This window comes from Hyperolius riggenbachi, chromosome 3, assembly GCF_040937935.1.
Source record: "Hyperolius riggenbachi isolate aHypRig1 chromosome 3, aHypRig1.pri, whole genome shotgun sequence".
In the NCBI taxonomy this organism is placed as follows: Eukaryota; Metazoa; Chordata; class Amphibia; order Anura; family Hyperoliidae; genus Hyperolius; species Hyperolius riggenbachi.
The window spans coordinates 267,101,868-267,123,522 of NC_090648.1; the positions used below are offsets into that span (position 1 = coordinate 267,101,868).

The 21,655-nt window shown below is 46.5% G+C and overlaps 1 protein-coding gene across 1 annotated transcript in view; it reads left to right on the forward strand.

The window, feature by feature from the left end:
- CPNE8 (copine 8) overlaps positions 1–21,655 on the forward strand; it is a 372,678-nt gene that overhangs the window by 133,851 nt on the left and 217,172 nt on the right. The window lies entirely within an intron of this gene.

Sequence of the window (21,655 nt, forward strand, 5' to 3'; positions counted from 1 at the left end):
GAGCAGGTGATTAAGACTGTACTGCAGATATCAACCTGAGGAGCAGGTGATTAAGACTGTACTGCAGCTATCAACCTGAGGAGCAGGTGATTAAGACTGTACTGCAGCTATCACCCTGAGGAACAGGTGATTACTAAACTGAGAATCCCTCACCAGAACTAAGCTCACTGGTGAGGGCAGGAGAGTCAGACAAGCAGGATCGGCAACACACGGACAGATACGGTACAAAGACAGAAGACAGAATCAGAGTAAGGTACAAGCTGAGTCGGCAACAAGATCAGATAGGCATAGGCACAGAATCAGTAGGCAGAAGAGTAGTCAAGGCTAGCAGAGGGTCATAACAAATAATACAATTCAGTTAGTACTTTAAGCTATCAACAGAATCTGGCTAAGTGTGGATCCCCACACTTTGTGATCTGACTAAGGTCTGAGTGCTAACACGTAGCATTTGCAACGGCAGACGAAGAGCAACTGACAGGCAGGTCCTATATATACTAAGAGCGCTCCACAACGCCGCCCCAGTCACTCAGCCAATCTAGAGCACTGCTGGAGTCAGCTGACCGGCTGATCAGCTGACTCCCCTTCTACTTGCATAAAGGTCCTGTCGTCTGGCGCGCACTGTGCGCAGCCCTCAGTGTATGTGCAACTGAGGGACCAGGCAAAACTCCAACATGTTACTGCGCGGCGGAGACCGCCAGCTGAGACGCGGAGACAGCCACCATGCCGCTCACCGCCTCTCCGCTATGACGCTATCTATTACAGTACCCCCCCCCCCCCCCCCCGAGGAGTGGACCCCGGACACGGCTTCTCAGGGTGTAACTCGTGAAACTCTTTTTTTTAGCTCCTCAGCATGCATGCGGCAATCCGGCACCCAAGTTCTCTCTTCCAGGCCATACCCCTTCCAATGGACCAGGTACTGTACAGAATTCTGCACCTATCGAGAATCTAAAATCTTCTCGATCTCATACTCAGGTTGGCCGTCAATTATCACAGTGGGGGGGGGGGGGCGGGAGAGGAATCCACATGCATGGCAGGCTTCAGCAAAGAAACATGAAATGATCTCACACCTCTTATGCTGGCTGGGAGATCAATCACATATGTCACATCATTAATCTTTCTGGACACAGGATATGGGCCTACAAATCTGGGTCCTAACTTAGGTGATGGTTGCTTTAAGGCCAGATGCCGAGTAGACACCCACACCATGTCTCCTGGGGAAAACTTCCACTCTACAGACCGCCTCTTATCCGCCTGTTTTTTCTGAGTCTGGAAGGCTTTCCCCAGATTCTTTTTAACTAGCACCCAAATCTCCTTTAATGCCCTTTGTCAATCCACTAGAGCTGGAAAAGGAGAGGATGCCACTGCTATTGGAGAAAATTTGGGAGATCTCCCCGAAACCACCTGGAAAGGAGAAAAACCTGAAGAGGAACGCTTCAGATTATTATGTGCAAATTCTGCAATTGGCAGGAACTTTACCCAATCTGACTGTGCATCTGCCACATAACACCTAAGAAATTGCTCCAGGGACTGGTTAACCCTTTCAGTCAATCCATTGGTCTGTGGGTGGTAGCTTGATGAAAATGACAGGTCCACACCGAGCTGGTGGCAAAAGGCTTTCCAGAATTTAGACACAAACTGGACTCCCCTATCTGACACCACATTCTCCGGAATGCCATGCAGCCGGAAAATGTCCTGAATGAAGAGATCAGCCAATTCCTGGGCCGAGGGGAGTCCTTTCAACGGGACGAAATGAGCCATTTTACTGAACCTATCAACTACCACCCAGATGACCGTCTTTCCCTCAGACCTGGGGAGTTCTCCTACAAAGTCCATAGACAAATGAGTCCATGGTTCACCTTGCACTGGCAAGGGTTGTAGCGTACCTACTTGTGCTTGACGAGAGGGCTTATTTCTGGCACACACAGAGCACTCTCTCACAAACTCTTTGCAATCAAGTGCCAAAGAGGGCCACCATACACATCTGGCCAGTAGGTCCTGAGTTCGAGCAGCCCCGGGATGCCCTGCATTCTTATGGGCGTGAAACAACTGTAGGAGTTGTAAGCGAAAGGGAAGTGGCACAAACAGAACCCCCTCGGGCTTCCCTTCTGGGATATTCTGCTGGTAAGGCCCTAGGGTAACCTCCCAATCCTGCCAGGTTTCCATGGCTGCCACCACCAGTCTTTGAGGTACGATGGTCTCAGGGGTTGATGGCTGAACTGTCTCGGGCTCAAAACACCTAGATAATGCATCTGCTTTGATATTCTTACTTCCCGGTGTATACGTTATAATAAATCTGAACCTTGAAAAGAACAAGGACCAGCGAGCCTGTCGGGGGCTAAGTCTTTTGGCCCCCTCAATGTACTCAAAATTTTTATGATCAATATAGACCGTGATCGTATGTTCTGCCCCTTCAAGCCAATGGCGCCATTCTTCAAAGGCTAACTTAATGGCCAGGAGCTCCCGATTGCCAATATCGTAGTTCCTCTCGGCTGGAGAGAACCTAGGAGAAAAGAAGGCACAGGGATGTAGTTTGCTTTGAAGGCCAGAGCGCTGAGACAGCACAGCCCCAACCCTAATCTCTGATGCATCCACCTCCACAATGAAGGGGAAGGTGACATCCACGTGTCTCAAAATGGGAGCAGAACAAAATAACTTTTATAACGTAGTAAAGGCAGACTGTGCCTCTGCTGACCAATGGTAAGTGTCAGCCCCTTTCTTGGTAAGGTTGGTGAGGGGTGACACTACAGAAGAAAACCCTTTGATGAACTTCCTGTAGTAAATGGCAAAGCCCAGAAACCTTTGAAGTGCCTTCAATCCTACAGGTTGAGGCCACTCCAATACAGCAGAGACTTGTTTAGGATCCATGGAGAGACCTGAAGTGGAAATAATATATCCCAAGAAAGGGACTTTAGTGACTTCGAACAGGCATTTCTCTAACGTTGCATACAACGAGTTCTGCCTCAATTTTCTTAAAACAAACTTCACGTTTTTCCGATGTTCTGTTAGATTGGGTGAGAAAATCAGTATATCATCCAGATATACTAGCACAAATTTCCCCAGAACTTCCCTAAAGACTTCATTGATCAACTCTTGGAAGACGGCAGGGGCATTACACAACCCGAAGGGCATGACCAGATACTCGTAGTGCCCATCGGGCGTGTTGAATGCCGTCTTCCATTCATCACCGTCCCTAATGCGTACAAGGTTGTATGCCCCTCGTAGGTCTAACTTAGAGAAGATACTGGCATTGGTCACTTAAGCAAAAAATCGCCAATCAACAGCAGTGGATAACGGTTCTTTACTGTGATCTTATTTAACCCCCGATAGTCAATACAAGGTCGAAGCCCACCGTCCTTTTTCTGTACTAAAAAGAACCCAGCCCCTGTTGGTGACCGGGAAGGATGGATAAAGCCCTTGGCCAAGTTTTCCTTAATGTATTCCTGCATCGCCAGCTTCTCTGGCCCCGACAGATTATAAAGATGACCTCTAGGGGGCATACAACCTGATCTTAACTCTATGGGACAGTCGAAGCTCCGGTGTGGTGAGAGTTTCTCTGCTGATTTGGGACAAAACACGTCAGAAAATTCTGCGTACTGCACTGGCACCCCTTTCACCTGAACCTTGGTGGCGCAAACCGCAATTTTCTCCAAACAATGATGATGACAATGGGCTGACCAGCTCTGTAGCTGACCTGAAGCCCAGTGGATCTGAGGGGAGTGTAGTTGCAACCAGGGCATACCGAGGATTATGGTAGAGGTTGCCATTTGCAGGACAAAGAACTGTAGCTTCTCCTTGTGTAGAACCCCTATTTCACACAACAACACGGGAGTCTGGGAAAGAGGCTGTCTACACTGTAATGGAGAGTCATCTACTGCTGTGATCAGAATCTGACGGTCTAATGGGAGAAAGGGAATCCCCAATTTTTTGACAAAGGCATAATCTATAAAATTGGCTGCAGAACCTGAGTTTACGAACGCCTCTGTGGGTGTGACCCGACCCTCCCAAGTAATGGAGCAAGGGAGGAGCAAGCAGTTATTATTTAGAGGTACCAACGGCTCACCTAGGGCATTACCTCTGACTACACCTAGGCGGCAGCGTTTCCCGACTTTTTAGGACAATTCTGGACAATGTGACCCTCCTCAGCACAATATAGACAGAGGCGCCAGAATATACGTTAAAAAGTTTAAAACATTCGGGTGGCGGTGGTGGATCGGTCACTCCAAAAAGGACATGAAATTGTCACTTGAGAAAAAGACAATTTATTCACATACTCCACAAACAATTCGCTACGCGTTTCACGGGCAAAATCCCGCTTCATCAGGCAATAAACGTACGGAGTATCACACAGCTATAGGTCCCATGCACGCTTGGCACCTCTGCCAAGCGTGCATGGGACCTATAGCTGTGTGATACTCCGTACGTTTATTGCCTGATGAAGCGGGATTTTGCCCGTGAAACGCGTTGCGAATTGTTTGTGGAGTATGTGAATAAATTGTCTTTTTCTCAAGCGACAATTTCATGTCCTTTTTGGAGTGACCGGTCCACCACCGCCACCCGAATGTTTTAAACTTTTTAACGTATTTTTATCCTTCTGGCGCCTCTGTACATCTCATGATCCAATAGTTCCACCCTGGTGGAAGGGTGTTACACCCCTCTTTTCTTCTTCAGAGAGCGACATCTTAATCTTGAGTGTGGACAGGTCTAATCTCCCCACCTGCTTATACAGTGGTTGCCTATGCGGAAACCCATGTTTGTGAGTATAATACTTACTTGTCATTTTTTCTCCTGGTTCCAATACGTACTACACTATATTGGGCTCTCGGTTTTTCTCTGTTTACAATATAGACAGTCTTTCTGACCTTCTGTGATTCTTTTCCACTTGCGTTAACCTGGAATGACCGATTTGCATCGGTTCGTCCTGTGGTGACGAGGGTGGAGACGAGGCGTAGGCAATAGATCTTACAGCGTTTTTCCCACGGGTTAGTTTTTGATAGCGAAGTCGGCGATCAACCCGAACTGCTAATGAAATTGCCTCGTCTATGGATTTAGGCTCAGGATGCCCTAGCATCAGATCAGAAACTGCATCGGAAAATCCTGACAGGAAACAGTCTAATAACGCATACGTTCCCCATCTAGCTGATACAGCTCACCTCCTAAACTCTGCGGCATAAACCTCCACCGGATTACGACCCTGCCTGAGAGTCTTAAGTTTCCTCTCAGCCGTGATAGCAATATCCGTATCATCGTAAATAATGAACATGGCCTTAAAAAACTCCTGAACTGAGGATAAAGCCTCATGCTCTGTGTGCAGACTATATGCCCATGTTTGTGAATCTCCTGACAAAAGGGTCTTTATAAACGTTACCCTCTGGTTCTCAGATCCTGACAGATTAGGCCTCAACTCAAAATAGGATAGCACACGATTTCTAAAATTCTGGAAGTCAGATCTATGTCCAGAAAACTTTTCGGGTACGGACATGCGAAGGTCCGTGACTGAAGGGGATCGCACTGCATCAATAGTTGTTTGAAGTACCTGAACTGTCCCAGACAGTTGAGTGATCTGAATCTGTTGGGTATTGATCACCCCGGTATAAGATCGATTACCGCGGTGGTCAGGGCTTCAACCTGACTACGCAGTGCATCCATAATGTTTGGTCTGCTGTTCTGTTACGATTGGTGTCAGCAAGGACAGATTTTCTGATTATTGGTGATCTAAAGTATCAACAATAATACAGATGCTATACCTGATTATGTGGTGATCTGCAGAATCACCAATAATGCGAGTATAGCAAGACACAGGACTACCAGGTGTAAGATAAGTGTTTGGTGCAACAGTAAATATAGATAGAGATACCCACTTTCCCAGAGGAGCTGGTAGCGAGATATATCTCTATAGAACACTGGAATCAGTACTCCAGCAGGCTGGGGACGCAGATAAAGTAGTGATCGGTTCACCCGAGGAGCGGGTGATGCACAGTAGACAGAAGATACCGATCACCCGAGGAGCGGGTGATTCAGACTGTTCTATAGCTATCAACCTGAGGAGCAGGTGATTAAGACTGTACTGCAGCTATCAACCTGAGGAGCAGGTGACTGAGACTGTACTGCAGCTATCAACCTGAGGAGCAGGTAATTAAGACTGCACTGCAGCTATCAACCTGAGGAGCAGGTGATTAAGACTGTACTGCAGCTATCAGCCTGAGGAGCAGGTGGTTAAGACTACTGCAGCTATCAATCTGAGGAGCAGGTGATTAAGACTGTACTGCAGATATCAACCTGAGGAGCAGGTGATTAAGACTGTACTGCAGCTATCAACCTGAGGAGCAGGTGATTAAGACTGTACTGCAGCTATCACCCTGAGGAGCAGGTGATTATTAATGGAGAATCCCTCACCAGAACTAAGCTCACTGGTGAGGGCAGGAGAGTCAGACAAGCAGGATCGGCAACACACGGTCCGGACAGATACGGTACAAAGACAGAAGACAGAATCAGAGTAAGGTCGGCAACAAGATCAGATAGGCATAGGCACAGAATCAGTAGGCAGAAGAGTAGTCAGGGCTAGCAGAGGGTCATAACAAATAATACAATTCAATTAGTACTTTAAGCTATCAACAGAATCTGGCTAAGTGTGGATCCCCAGCTCCTGCTGGTTCTAGCGCACTTTGGGATCTGACTAAGGTCTGAGTGCTAACACGTAGCATTTGCAACAGCAGACGAAGAGCAACTGACAGGCAGGTCCTATATATACTAAGAGCGCTCCACAGCGTCGCCCCAGTCACTCAGCCAATCCGGAGCACTGCTGGAGTCAGCTGACCGGCTGATCAGCTGACTCCCCTTCTACTTGCATAAAGGTCCTGTCGCCTGGCACTCGTAGCCCTCAGTCTATATGCAACTGAGGGACCAGGCAAAACTCCAACATGTAACTGCGCGGCGGAGGCCGCCGGCTGAGACACGGAGACAGCCGCCATGCCGCTCACCGCCACGGCGGCCTCTCCGCTACCTATTACACAACCATTCTGTGGTCATCAAGGGCAGTGCTAGCCCCAAAAATCAGTGGTATGTGCCCCGGATCTATTCTGGGGTACCCCAGATGTTACCCAGGCAGAGTAGAGATGCCACAGCACCCAGCATGGCACCACACAGTACCCAGCATGCTCCAAAGAGGCACCCCAGCTCCCAGCATGGCACCACAGCAACCAGCATGGCATTAAAGCATCTAGCATGCCCCATAGAGGCACCATAGCAGCCAGCATGACACCATTCCACCCAGCATGGCACCACTGCACACAGCAATGGGGGGGGGGGGGTATGCTGGGTGCTGTGGTGCCATGCTAGGCTCTGTGATGCCTTTATGGGGGCATGCAGGGAGCTGTGGTTCTTCTATGGGGGCATGCTGGGAGGTGTGGTTCCTCAAAGGGAGGCCTGTGGAAACATGGGAGGGGGGAGACTGCCAGACAACCTGGCAGCAGGCCAGCCTGCCCAGCGGAAAGCCAGCCCAGCCAGCACAGAAGCCAGGTAACTGCCTAGTTCTGTTTTAGTGACACTGCCTATTTATGTGATATGCTGCATTGTTTTGTATTAATGGAGAGGGGGGCTTCATCCAACATTTTGCTGGGCAGGCGTACTTAGGCCACTGTTAAGTTCATGTAATTTTTGCTCCACCCATGACCACACTCACATTCCAATGCATGGTCATACTCATTTTTCAGCTGGGGTGCCAAAAAGTGCCCCGCATCTCTTAGGATCCTAGCAAAGCCCCTGGTGGTCATGCACATATAAAGCCCCTTCATGAACTATAAAAGTCCATTGCACCACATCATTAATTAACTGGATCACAATTTATTACTCTCTGCCTTTCATTTTCGAAGGCCGGATCCACACTATAACCGCTTTTGTGTGAGCGCTTGCGTTTGATTAGCGCTAGCTGAGTGCTTATTAAAAAATTGCTCCCATTCACTTTCATTAAAATCGCGTAAAAATCAGCACGATTGCCACGATCGTGTACGTGAAAAAACAGTACGCGATCATGGTGAATTTTACTGCGATTTTAATGAAAGTGAATGGGTGCGATTTTTTTTTTTAACAAGCGCTCAGCAAGCACTAATCAAACGCAAGCACTCACAAAAGCGCTTATGGTGGGCATCCGGCCTAAATCTGAATGAAAATACGAATAGAAATATGAAACTTACACTTATACTGCAGTTATCATAGATAGTGATGCTCATCCGAGCTAGGATATCCGAGATATTCGGATATCCTAGCTCTTTTTTCACTATTCGAGCTCGAATACCAAGCTCGAATAGTATTAGCTATCCGGGCTGTGCTATCCGAGCGCACTCGGATAGCAATCAGCTATCCGGAGATATCCTAGCTAACCGAGCTCGGATAGTGTCATCCGCTCGGATAGCGTCATGTCAGACGTCACCTCGAGTCCTCACAAGCGAATCAGAGGGCTCCCAGCCCTCTGACTGCAGCCAATCACAGAGGGGGAGCCTGGCCAAGCCCCCCTCTATAAATAGCGGGTGCCATGTTGCCTCACTCGTCCTGCTTGCGACTTACTGACTGACTGTACTGAGAGACTGCTCCAGTGCTTTTTGTCTGTGCAAGTGCATTTATTGTTCAATACACCTAGGGCTTGATTCACAAAGCGGTGCAAAGTGTTTGCACGCCTGTGAAAAGCCCTTTATCACGCCTAAACTCAGTTTAGGAGTGATAAGAAGAAACTCGCGCGATCTCCCGCGCGCAAAGTTTTGCGCGCGTAGCGCACCGCGCTGCGCGCGCACTGTGCCCTGCTTCGCGCGCAGCGTCCATTGAGCCCTATGGGACTTTGCGCGCGCAGCGCGGTGCGCTACGCGCGCAAAACTTTGCGCGCGGGAGCTTCGCGCGAAGAGCAGCACAAATCGGTGATAACTCAGCTTTGCACCGCTTATCACGCCTAAAGTCTTTTAGGCGTGATAACTGAGTTATCACCGCTTTGTGAATCAAGCCCCTAGTGTTTTTACACTCCAACACTTGATATTCACCTGTATTGCTTTGTATTGTAGATAGATTGTATTTTAGGCAGTTTAGTTTGTGTGATTAGGGACTAGGGAGGGAGACTGTCACTGGTGCTGCTGCAGCTGCAGCAGCTAGGCCCTGTGCCTAGGCAAGGCAGCCTGCCCTGCTCTGTGCTCTAGTCTCTAGTTACCTGTGCTCTCACCTGTCCTTCTCAACTGTACTACTTCTGTGTTAGATAGATTATTGTACTATTTTGTAGTTAGCAAGGCCCAGCTTTACTGCTATACCTGTCCTATATCTGCTCTCTGTAATCTAGTCACACCTGTTCTATTGTTTAGCTAGATTCTTCTATTGTTTAGTTAGTACTGTAGTGTACTCTAGTCTGTGTATAGGGATCGTCCGTCACCGCGTTACCTAGGGTTTTTGTGTGCGCAGTGCACGTCTGCGCTGTCCGCACCCTCTTGTTAGTGCTACACCCATCCTATTGTTTATATTACTTGTATTGTGTATTCGCTGAATTGTACTGTACTGTAGTCTGTGTATAGGGACACCGTCAGTCAGCGTCAGCTAGGGTCTTTGTGTGCACACTGCGCACTCTCTCGTTAGTGCTACACCGATCTCTGCTGTAGAGTATACCTGTCCGTCACCTCACACACCCACCACCTCCAGTCCCACCCCATTAAAGTACCCCATTTGTCCCACCCGCCTTTACATACATAACTTTTTTTTTTCATTTGTATAATAAAAAATATACGATGTCTGGCACTGGCAGCCACGATTTGGGCAGGGGCAGAAAGGGCAGCAAGGGCATCGGCAAGAGAGGAGGTCATGGCAGCCACACCACCACCACCACCATGCGCAGTTCTGCGTCTCCACCAGTGGCTATTCCGCCATTAGCCACTGGCCGTAGACGCTTTGGCCTCCCAACAGCTGGGAGTCACGCTGCAGAGACACAGCAGCAGCGTGTGGCGCAGATGTTCCTCCCACCGCCAGGTCATAGCCGTCCTATTGAGGAGAAGGACGCAGACTCTGTGGTGGAACTGATGGTGGATGAGCAGGCCACCATTAGCTCTGGAACCGAGTCCTCCACCCCCGCCACCACTCCTGTTCGCAAGAGCAGCAGCCGCCCAGCACTGCCTGGGGAGGAGGAGGAGGAGTGCAGTTCTCCAGCCCATCGGGCAACACCAGCACCCTGTCACTCAGCAGCACCTTCTTCTTATCCCCAAGCACAGCGGGGCTATGGAGTGCTGTTGCGGCAGAATTGGAGGAGGAAGAAATGCTGATGGGCACTTTGGGGGATGATGCTTTGAACAGTCAGACAGTGGTGACTGTCCCTCAGCCCATGCATGCAGAAGGGGAGTTTGTGGGGTCATCCCAGCAGGACATGTTTGCAGAGGGGGAGGATGATGATGACAGGGTGAAGGACAGAGACTGGGTGGCAGATCCTGGGGATGTCATCAGCTCTGAGGAGGAGGATGCGTCTGTGGGCCTTGCTAGAAGGATCAGCATCGCAGGCATAGGCAGGATCAGACGTGGGCGTGGTATGCAGGCCACACAGGGTGCTGATCCGGAGGTGGAGAATTCTGCCAGTGCCACCAGCCGCACCAAGAAACTCCCCCCACCCCCAACCACCACAGGGAGACCAGCGGCAGCAGCACCTTCCAGCCGAAGGGGCAACTTCACCTCCCCAATTTGGAGTTTTTTCACCCTGCTATATGTGGAGTGCAAGTATGCCACTTGCAACCAGTGCCGCCAGCAGCTCAGCAGAGGGAAGGAGCCCTCTGCATACGGCACCACCTCTCTGGTGAACCATCTGGCAGGGAAACACTTCCATGAGCATGAGGAGTTCATGAAGTTGAAAGAAGCTGGCAGTGGCAGACCCGCCCCCACTGCGAAGCGGTCGGCAGCAGCCACCCGCCCTCCTCCACCTCCTCCAGCAGCACCAGCAGGAGTGCGTCAGAAACGCACTGCTCCTCCTCCCTCTGCAACTCCTGCCGCCGACACTGAGGCCTGTTCTGGCAGCCAGTCCTCAGTGGCCTCCTCTGCTCCCTCCAGTGATTCCCGTGCCAGCAAAAAGCGTCGCCAGACCCTGCTCAGCGACGCCTTCCAGGGGGTGGTCAGGGTTCTGCCTCCCAGCAGCCATCGCGTGCGTCAGCTGAACGGCTTGCTGGCATGGGCCATGTGCTCCCAACTTCTGCCTTATTCCCTTGTGCAGGAGGGGAGCGACATGCGTGCGCTCCTGATGTGTGCAGCCCCCGATTGGCCAATCCCCAGCTGACATTTTTTCGCACGCACGGTCATCCCTGCACTTCACCGATCTGTGATGGCCAATGTCGGGAGAGGGCTGGATCACGCGGTGGGTCAACGGTTCCACGTCACCATGGACTCGTGGAGCAGCCGGTTTGGGACAGGCCGCTATCTGTCCTTCACCGCGCATTGGGTCAGCTTGGTGGAAGGGGGTGAGGAGGGGCGAGCAGCATCGGGCACTGTCAGAGCAGCAGCAGCAGCAACAACTCAGTGGGTGGTGCCACCATGCAGGGTCAGCGGAATTGCAGCAGGTTCCTCTGATCCGCTTCCATCCTCCGGCACACCAGCCCAAACCCTCAGCACCACCGTGAAGCCCCGCCACTGCCAAGCGCTGCTGGAATTGGTCAGCTTGGGGAAGACCAAACTGATGGCGAACCATGTCCTGGCCAAACTCCAAGAGCAGGAGAGGAATTGGCTGACCCCCAGAGGCCTTAGAGTCGGAGAGGTGGTGTCCAACAATGGGGCAAACCTGGTTGCTGCAATCAGCAGGGGAGACCTGACCCACATCCCCTGCCTGGCGCACGTCCTGAACCTGGTAGTCCAAAAGTTCCTGCGGACCTACCAGGGGATGGACCGACTCCTTGAGGCGGCAAGGAAAGTTGTGCGTCATTTCCGGCACTCGCCTGCAGCCGTAGCGAGCCTGGAAGAGGTGCAGAAGGAGCTGCACCTGCCACAGCACCGGCTCATGATCGATGTTCCAACTCGCTGGAACTCCACCCTGGCGATGTTGGAGTGTTTGGTTGAACAGAGGCAGGCTGTCAGCCAGTACGTTGCACGAGCAACAGTTGCCGCCATCACTGCAACTGGGCATGCCGCCACCAACCTCCCGTCCATCATCTCCACGGAGGACTGGGGGCACATGCAGCAGGTGTGCTCAGTGCTGGCACCCTTCCTGCAGGCCACCAACATGGTAAGCAGGGACCATGCAATGGTGTGCGAGTGGGTCCCCATGGTGTGTGTGCTGGACAGGGCCCTGTATGCACTGCTGGAAGAGGGAGCGGCAGCCTTGGACCAGCAGGAGCTGTAGGCAGCTTCACAGGCCACCTCTGAGGAGGAGGGCTTGGAGTTGGTGGAGGTCCCTGACCTTGCTGCTGATGAGGGGGAGCAGCAGAGCGCAGCTGGACTGGCGCGGGGGTGGAGAGAGGATGAGGTGGAGGAGGCAGAGAAGGAGGACAGCACTGCTGGCTCTGGGGCTGCCGATGATGTGCCAGCAGACATGGCCAGACTCTTCCCAATGGCAGCGCACATGCTGAGGCGCTTGCGCAAGGACCCAAGGGTCATCCAGATGAAGCAGAGGGAGGACATCTGGATCTGCATGATGCTGGACCCACGTCTGAAGGGGAAGCTCAGCCAGTTCCTGCCTGCAGGAGGAGACCATGCGCAACAAATGAGGGATTTGCAGTTGTCCCTTGTTGAGCGCTTGGAGGAAGCCTTCCCTCAGCCATCCACCCCCACTGTCCAGCCAGCACAGAGGCAGCAGCAGGTGCCTGCATCCACCAGCAGCAAGCGCACGCGCACCACAGGCCTGCTGTCTCTGACCAACGAGCTCTACATGAGTGTAGAGCTGCCAGGGACTAGAGAGGAGGTGCCTGCAGCAGCATCCTTCTCCAGTCACAGACAGCGCTTGACCCGCATGGTGGCTGACTACATGGGGTCCTTCAGCGGGCTTGACAGCGTTGCCCCTGTTGATCCCATGGAGTATTGGGTCAAGCACCTGCCGATCTGGAGCGAGCTTGCGCAGTACGCCCTGGAAGTGCTCTCCTGCCCCCCTTCCAGCGTACTGTCAGAGCGTTGCTTCAGTGCAGCCGGTGGAGTCGTCGTTAAGAAGCGATCTCGTCTGTCTCACAAGTCTGTGGACAGACGGACGTTTCTCAAAATGAACCAGGCTTGGGTCGAAGGCGAATTCCTGGCCCCTGTTGTCGGCGAGAGGGGGACATGAAGTGGCACACACACATTACACCTGCTGCTGCTGCTGTATTTCTTCCTGCTGTCTGTGTCTCCACTGCCAGGGAGCACATTAAAAGGTGCTGCTGCCCATGCGCCACCAGCTATTTACGCTCAAAAATAGCTGCATTTCTGAAAAAAAAATGTAATAATTTTGTGTTATTATTTTAGAGGTGTCCGGGTTGAAAACTGTGCTGTCCTAATTGTGTATTGGACACAATGTGGGCTTCACAACCGCTGTCTGGAACCTCATGATGTTCATTTACGGCCCTGGTACCACCTCTAGGAACCAGGGCCTATTATGTCTGGCTGCCTGCCAGTCTGCCAGACTGCTGCCAGTCTGCCACACACTCATCTTCCTCACGCTGCCTGCTGTTGTATTTACTCCTGCTGTCTGTGTCTCCACTGCCAGGGAACACATTACAAGGTGCTGCTGCCCATGCGCCACCAGCTATTTACGCTCAAAAATAGCTGAATTTTTTTGAAAAAATTTTTTTAAAATTATTTTAGAGGTGTCCGGGTTGAAAACTGTTCTGCCCCAATAGTGGGCTTAATGTGGGCTTCACGACCGCTGTCTGGAACCTCATGGTGTTTATTTACGGCCCTGGTACCACCGCTAGGACCCAGGGCCTATTATGTCAGTCACATAACACTGCCTGACACACACTACTCCTCCTCCTGTAGCTGCATTGAGCTTCTGCTGTCTGTGTGCTGCTACCACTGCCAGGGAGAACAGAAGAAGAACTATTTTCTGCTGCCACCCACTCTCCTACCAGCTATTACCACACTACAATAGCTGCAACTACTTCCTCCTCCTGCTGATGTCTGTGTTTTACCACTGCCAGGCTACACAGAAAAAGGCGCTGTGGCTTGCAATGTGCCACTACCTATTATGCCATCAACACAAATATAACTATGATGTTATTAAAATAAAATATTTCCACAAATGAAGTAAAAAAAAATATTACAAAAGAAAGGAAAACCAAGACACATATTATAATGATAGAGAAGAAGAGGAAGAAGAAGAAGAAGAAGAAGAAGAAGAAGATATAGAAGAAGAAGAAGATATAGAAGAAGAAGAAGATATAGAAGAAGAAGATGAAGAAGATATAGAAGTAGAAGAAGAAGAAGAAGAAGATATAGAAGAAGAAGATATAGAAGAAGAAGAAGAAGATATAGAAGAAGAAGAAGAAGATATAGAAGAAGAAGAAGAAGATATAGAAGAAGAAGAAGAAGATATAGAAGAAGAAGAAGAAGATATAGAAGAAGAAGAAGATATAGAAGAAGAAGAAGACGAAGAAGAAGAAGATATAGAAGAAGAAGAAGATATAGAAGAAGAAGAAGATATAGAAGAAGAAAAAGATAATTTAAGAAGATACAAGAAGTAGAAGATGAAGAAGATTCGAGTAGAAGAAGATAGAGAAGAAGAAGAAAAAGAAGAAGATATAGAAGAAGAAGAAGATATAGAAGAAGAAGATGACGACAACGTAAATGAAGACTTCCAACTTACAACCATTTTTGACACACCTTCTCATGCAAACCCTTTTCATGAAGTTAATTTACTATTTTTGATACCTTTTTTATAACTACTACATCACCACATAATCACTTGATGTTTTTCTTCATAAAAAGGTGGTTTCATGCATCATTGACCTCCAATACAAGATTTAAAAGCTATTTAAGGCCAGCTCGAATATTTTACTCGAATACAGACTCGGATAGTGACGTCGGATATCCGAGGTCGAATCGGATATTCGAGTAACTCGAATATCGAACTTCGAGTGAATTCGGATAGTTTACTATCCGAATTCGTCCAAACTCGAATAGGATAATGAGGTATCCAATCAACACTGATCATAGATAGTTAAAAGCATGTTGCTCTTTTATAGTGTTTAAAATATGTTGTCAAAGTGTAGCCTAATCAATAATGGAAATTTATGTAAATATATTGCATCATGTGTTTCCCTTTAGAGATATTACTCCACAGGAGCTGCTTTGTACATGTCAAATATGGGACTGAAAGCAGCTCTACCATCTACAGCTGACTTCCCCTGCAAAAGAAGGGCTGTGTACTCGCCTATTCAACACTCTCACAATGATCAGAAGCCTTTCTGCAACTTTTAGCTGACCCTGAGAGAGAGTGTTTCTCTGCGTATTCTGTCTTCTGGGAACGGCAGCCAGGTTTTACAATATTATTTCTAATCCTTTGAAACTCAATAGATGCTGCTGTTTGCAAGAAACAGAAAAAGCAAGGGAACATTCTAACATTAGGGGTGGTCAATGAGATGCACATTTTTCTGAGCTCATACATGTTTATGCAAATTCTGTGTACAAATGTATGAAGCTTGAAAATGAACCACTAATGCCTCCTTGGTGGGATTGATTGGTCTGTTTTCAAGCTGCATATATTTGCATAAATAATTTGCATAATCCTGTATGAACTCATCTCATTGACCATCCATATATAACACAGGGAAGCAGTTGATAAATAAAGGTTTCTGACCATCATGGAAGAGTTGTGAGTATAAACTTTTTGCAGGATAATGAGCAGTGAGATCTGCCTGTATGGGCACATGCAAATCACTAAACATAGAATCCCAAATAATTTAAAAATGTGTAAAAACATGTCTGGAAATATCAGTGATAACTGTTAAGACACCCTAAGAAATGATATAGGGACAGTTTCACATCACATAGTGAAAGGACAACTGATTTTCAAAGTAATGTCCATGTTTTCCTATGGCTCAGTTAACACTATACGCTTTTAACCTGTTGCCAACTGCTCCACACCATTGGCGTGAGCAGTGCGGCAGCCCTAGGACTGCTCCACGCCCATTGGCATGAACGGTCTTCTATAGGGCTAGCAGAAGATCGCACACAGGATGTGTGCGCATCTCCTGCTTGGGGTTGCGGAGCTCCGCCTCGCCTTCAGTCTCTGTGCGGCGATCGCAGTCTAATTACTTTGTACAGCGCTGCAATCTGCAGCAGCGCTGTACTGGGGACAGCCGTGTGACACAGCTGTCCCCCTGGGACACAAGGAAGCAATCCGCTGTGATAGGCTGAAGCCTATCACAGCCGATCGCAGTGATTGGCTGGCCATGGGAGGGAGGGATCTAAGATAAATAAAACAAATAGTAAATTTTATTAAAAATTCAATAAAGTAAATATTGACAAAAAAATAAACAAACACCTGGGGGGCGATCAGACCCCACCAACAGAGATCTCTGTTGGTGGGGAGAAAAGGGGGGGGGATCAATCGTGTGCTGAGTTGTTCGGCCCTGCAGCCTCGCCTTAAAGCTGCAGTGGCCATTTTACTCATAAATGTTCTGGTCACTAGGGGGTTAACACCGAAGTCCTCAAGTGGTTAATAGAAAGCTTTTTGACAATGCACTGCTATGAAAAGTTAAAACATATCAGTTTTTGTCGTATAGTGTACTGTTTATTAAACCTGCCCTCATGACTCCCCAACGGTGCATGTTTTGCAGGCAACCTCACCCATGCACTAGGTGAGTCAGAGGATAGGTTTAAGAAACACTAGTATAGTGTAAAAGAGGCCTCAGGGTTAGTTCCAGTACCATGCTTTCAATTTCTGCTAATAGAAGGTAAAACGTGTCTCATGGAAAAAAAAACACCCCCCCCCCCCAGCCGACAATAAAAAGATAGTTTTGAATAGAGTGGGAACGGATTAGAACACTTCCTATCTGCTACAGATAGATCAGAATGCACAGGAAGTTATATGAATTCTTCTTCTATTTTGGTAGAGTAGGGAAAGACTGTAACATGGTCAAGTATTTTTTGTTTTTGTTTTCTTGTGGAGCAGATTCCCATTATGTTTGCTATTGTCCACTAGGTCACAGAGAATGAGAAGTGAGGGGACAATTCTGCATCTAGTTCACAGAGAGCAAGTAAAAAATTACAAAGGCTCTAATCTTTCCTACAATAACCCAAAATAAAGTAAAACAGATGGTTTGCACTTAAATTGCTTTGTGTTGTTTTATGGTAATTGATTTCTGATTTTCTTGATTTCTGGTGGGGAGAGGTGAATGACTGACTTTTCTTATGTAGTAAAATAAGACAATGCATGCTATGAAGGTTCATGATATGCCCATTCACAGCTGTGTTGTCATCTTTTTCAATTAGATTTTAAATGCACACTTTTCATATAACTTGCCCTTTAATGAGTTCTGCAGGAACGTAAGGTTAACATTTAAGCGGTCAGCACTATAAACCGGTAGTCTACTTCTTCTTGTTGCTTTTGTTGCTTCTCCTAGGCAAGACTTTTAAACCCATTTATCAGTTCACAGTGTTAAAGGAGGAAGAATGGTTGAGTGAAAACATTTTGCTTATCAGTGTTGTTCAGAATATTAAAAAGGTTAAAGGACAAAAAAAAAGTTAACATTGTTACGATAAACAAGAACAGCAGAAGAAGGAGATACGCACTGATTACACAAATATAAGTGATCCATGACCGTAGCATACCCCTAGCCATGAAAACTTTTGATGGACTTTAAGAAAATCAGCTAAACAAGCCCATTAGTAGGAGTCCTGTTACAATATTTATGACAAATGCTTTTTCCTGTTCTCTTATTAACGTTGCATAGACTATAATTTCATAGGCTTCTCTTCTGTAATCTTCCATTAAACATGATATTTGATTCTATTATATTTTATTAGAAACCTCATAATTGTGAGACAGTAGACCACACTAAAAGGCTAGTGACATTAACTTGCTGACCTGTAATTTTACCAGTAAATATATATTGATGTTGTAACAGATGTATTTGTCCAAATAAAACCAGAATTTAACAAGGCAAATTTGAATAGTAAATAAATGGTACCATTTTTATCAACAATTCTTTATTTTGATTTAATTAGTCATTTCCAATCATTTATTTCCAGTTGACTATTTTTCCAACAGTGGTACAATTTTATTTTATGTAATATCAGATACGATCATTCAGATCTGCTGGACGGATCGATAGATCAGCTATTTTGCGATCAACTATATGATAGTTTTTATATCTATCACGAGCAACTGCTCTTTTTATGTACATTGTACAATATGAGTGGATTCATAAAAAGTGTACCGTTAATTGGACTCCATTAGGCTGAAATATGGATATGCTCAGCGTATAGAAGGAAATTTCTAGGCTATATATCAAAAATTAAGCTACCCATACACTATTCAATTGCAGCACCGATCCTCCACGAACAACCCAGGATCAACATTATAACCATTATTGCAGGTCGATTACAGAAAAAAAGCCTATCCTAATCATGGGAGGTCGTATGCAGGTCGAGCGCAGACCGATCATGATTTTTGCCCAATTAGACATTTAAATGTTGAATTGGGCAAAAATTTTGTATATTGTATAGACTACTTCCTTTCCTTTCTTGATATGGCTGCTGAGTAGGACAGTTAGGTGTGATGATAAGTTGTAACTCGGGTAAAGTGATTCCCTCTTTTAAAAGTATGAATGCCAAAAACGGCCCAAAAAATGAACACCAAAAACTGGTGTAGCCACATTTACAAAGCAAATACCAGCATTGTGTTTTTTCTTTCTTACTGAAAAATGAAAATTATTCTCCCCCTCTTTCCCAATCTCAGCCACATTAACCCTTTGTCACATCTGCAGCAACAGCAGACGACCATAGCTATAAAAGTGTAATGACTTATTCTTTTGATCTTTCACTACAGCTCACTTAGTGTTAGGCCCAGTTCATACTGGCAGAAAAAAAGATCCATTTATGGATCCTAACGCAACACATCCTAACGGATGCAAACAGATCCAATGTTAACCTATAGATCCTTTTACATTAGTCTGTTGTAAAGTATGCATTCCGCACGATCTGCAAATTTGGTTCTGCAGCAATTTTTCCGGACCACTGAGCCCAGCGGAACAAAAATGGATCCTAAAGCATTGCATTGGGGGCAATGAGAAAACAGAATTTTTTTTCTAGTTTTAGCCAACAAAATCCACTTTGGTGATGGAGGTCTGGAGGGGATGTGGGGAAATGGAACAGAAGCAGCTGATCAGCAGTGAAGAGAAACTGATCTGATCAACCAGTAATCAGATCGGTTTTCACGAATCCGTTTGCCACTTAGCTGCCAGTGTGAACCAGGCCCTAGGTAATCACAGCTGCACGAAGGCTAGGCATTTAGATGTGCAATAAAGAACAATATTCACCTGACTACATTTACCAGAATACCAGTATTACATTAGAAACAATGTGCCAAATGCAATTCCCTTTTCCTCCTGAGTTTTCTCCTTGGTAATATTTTTATACCTTGCCAATGAAATACTTTTCAAGCCACCAGCAAGCCAGAAAACAGTCAAACTAATTTTAGCAGTACTTTTTCCACCTGTTTTTTTTTTAAATTTTCAATTTCAAAGTGCTGAAAAGTTATTTCAGGGCTGGTGCACACCGAGCGGCTTTTTCAGCGTTTCTGCAGCCACTTGAGGCTGCGGATACGCTTGGTCAATGTATCTGAATGGGGTGGGTCACACCAGAGCGGGAGGCGTTTTGCAGAAACGCATACTCCCGGGGTGAGGCATTTTTTGGATTGCGGATGCGTTTCTGCCTCAATGTTAAGTATAGGAAAAACGCAAACCGCTCTGAAAAACGCCTGTTCAGAGCGGTTTGCCAGGCGGTTTTCTTACAGAAGCTGTTCAGTAACAGCTTTACTGTAACAATATATGAAATCTACTACACCAAAACCGCTACACAAAACCGCAAAACGCTAGCTGAAACGCTACAGAAAAAGAAGAAAAAGCGTTTTAAAATCTGCTAGCATTTTGCGGATCTGCTAGCGGGTTTTGGTGTGCTCCAGACCAAAGAGGTGAGATTTTATCTCATGGAAAGAAAGCATAAGACCTCATTTCTGCTATCCAGAAGTAGCTTTCTCTCTATATAGATAGGTGCACAGCACAAATGGTTAATTTACAAAGGTATTGCTTATAATTTACACTTATCAACATGATTGCTTTTAAAGTTTGCCTAATTTAAATTAATTTCAAGTGTTAAGATGCTTTTAATTACTTTGTCTTAGTTAAAAATCTAATTAATGTTATTTTTGGCAAGTGGCAACCAGACTTTGCATTATATAACCAGCTAAAATAGAGTTATGATGTGATTTTTGAGAAGACAATGGCCTCAATTCACTAAGCTTATCTCCTGTCTTTAATAACGTTTCTAGAGTTGTTACCATGGTGATAAGGCATGTAGTATTCAGGAAATATTTTACCTCAGACAAACCTAAAGTTAACTCTTCTGTCTTTAAGTTAACTCTTTAATCCTTAAAATAACTCCAGAGTTAAAGACAGGCTGTTCATTAACTGCGTGTGAAAATAACTACAGAGGAGGTAAATTAACTACAGAAGAGGTAACGTAAGGAATGAAGAGATAAGATAACTCCCTCACTATGTAGAGGTAAGTTTTCTCTTGCCTTATTATCTCCAGCATGATCTTAGTGAATTGAGGCCAATATCATTCTTTTTAATTTTCCATGAATTTATCTGCAAACAGTGTAAACATTTACCTTGTCAGTGTTGTTGTTAAAGATATCAGAATATTGACAGGATAGGTACTGGATAGAATAACACCCCCCTGCAAGTGGTAAACAAGCATTACTTGTAGTTTCACATGTGAAATATTTTATGGCAACGCTATTTTGTATAGTTTTTTAAACTGCTTTTAGGCCTTGTTCACATTATAAGCGGTTTTGTAAAATTTTAAGCGTGGGCCATTTGCAAAATCACCCAGAAAGCGATTGTGCAATGATTCTCTATGAGAGAGTTCATATCAGAGCGGTTCATTTGCAATCCGCTTTGAAAAGCGGTGCTTGGTCCATTTTTGAGGTGATTTGCCTCAATGGAAGGTATAGGAAAAATGCAAAACGCTGACAAAATCGCTTTGGCAAGCGATTGCGTGAGCATTTTTAAAAAAAAAAACGTTGAATTTATTTTTTCCCGATTTTTTTCCTGGATCAAAAGACGAAAGCGCTCTACAAAAGCGCTTACTAAAACAAGCGAACACGCAGAAAATCGCAGAACAAAAATCTGGAAAAATGCCCACCGCGGACAGACACGCTAGCTGAACACAATGTAAACAAGGCCTTAGGGCTCATTGACATCTAGGGCTTTTTTTGGCCTTTTTTAAGTGCAGGCGATTTGCAAAATCAACCTAAAAAACGCTTGTGCAATGATTCCTTTATGAGAGAGTTCACATATGAGCGGTTATTTTGCGATCCGCTTAACAAAGCGCTGCCTGTACCATTTTTGAGGCGATTTTGCCTTAATGGAAGGTATATGAAGAACGCAAAACGCTCACAAAATCTATTAGTGCAGCGATTGCGTTCACATTTTTAAGAATAAATACATTGTATTTATTCTTTTCCGGGTCAAAG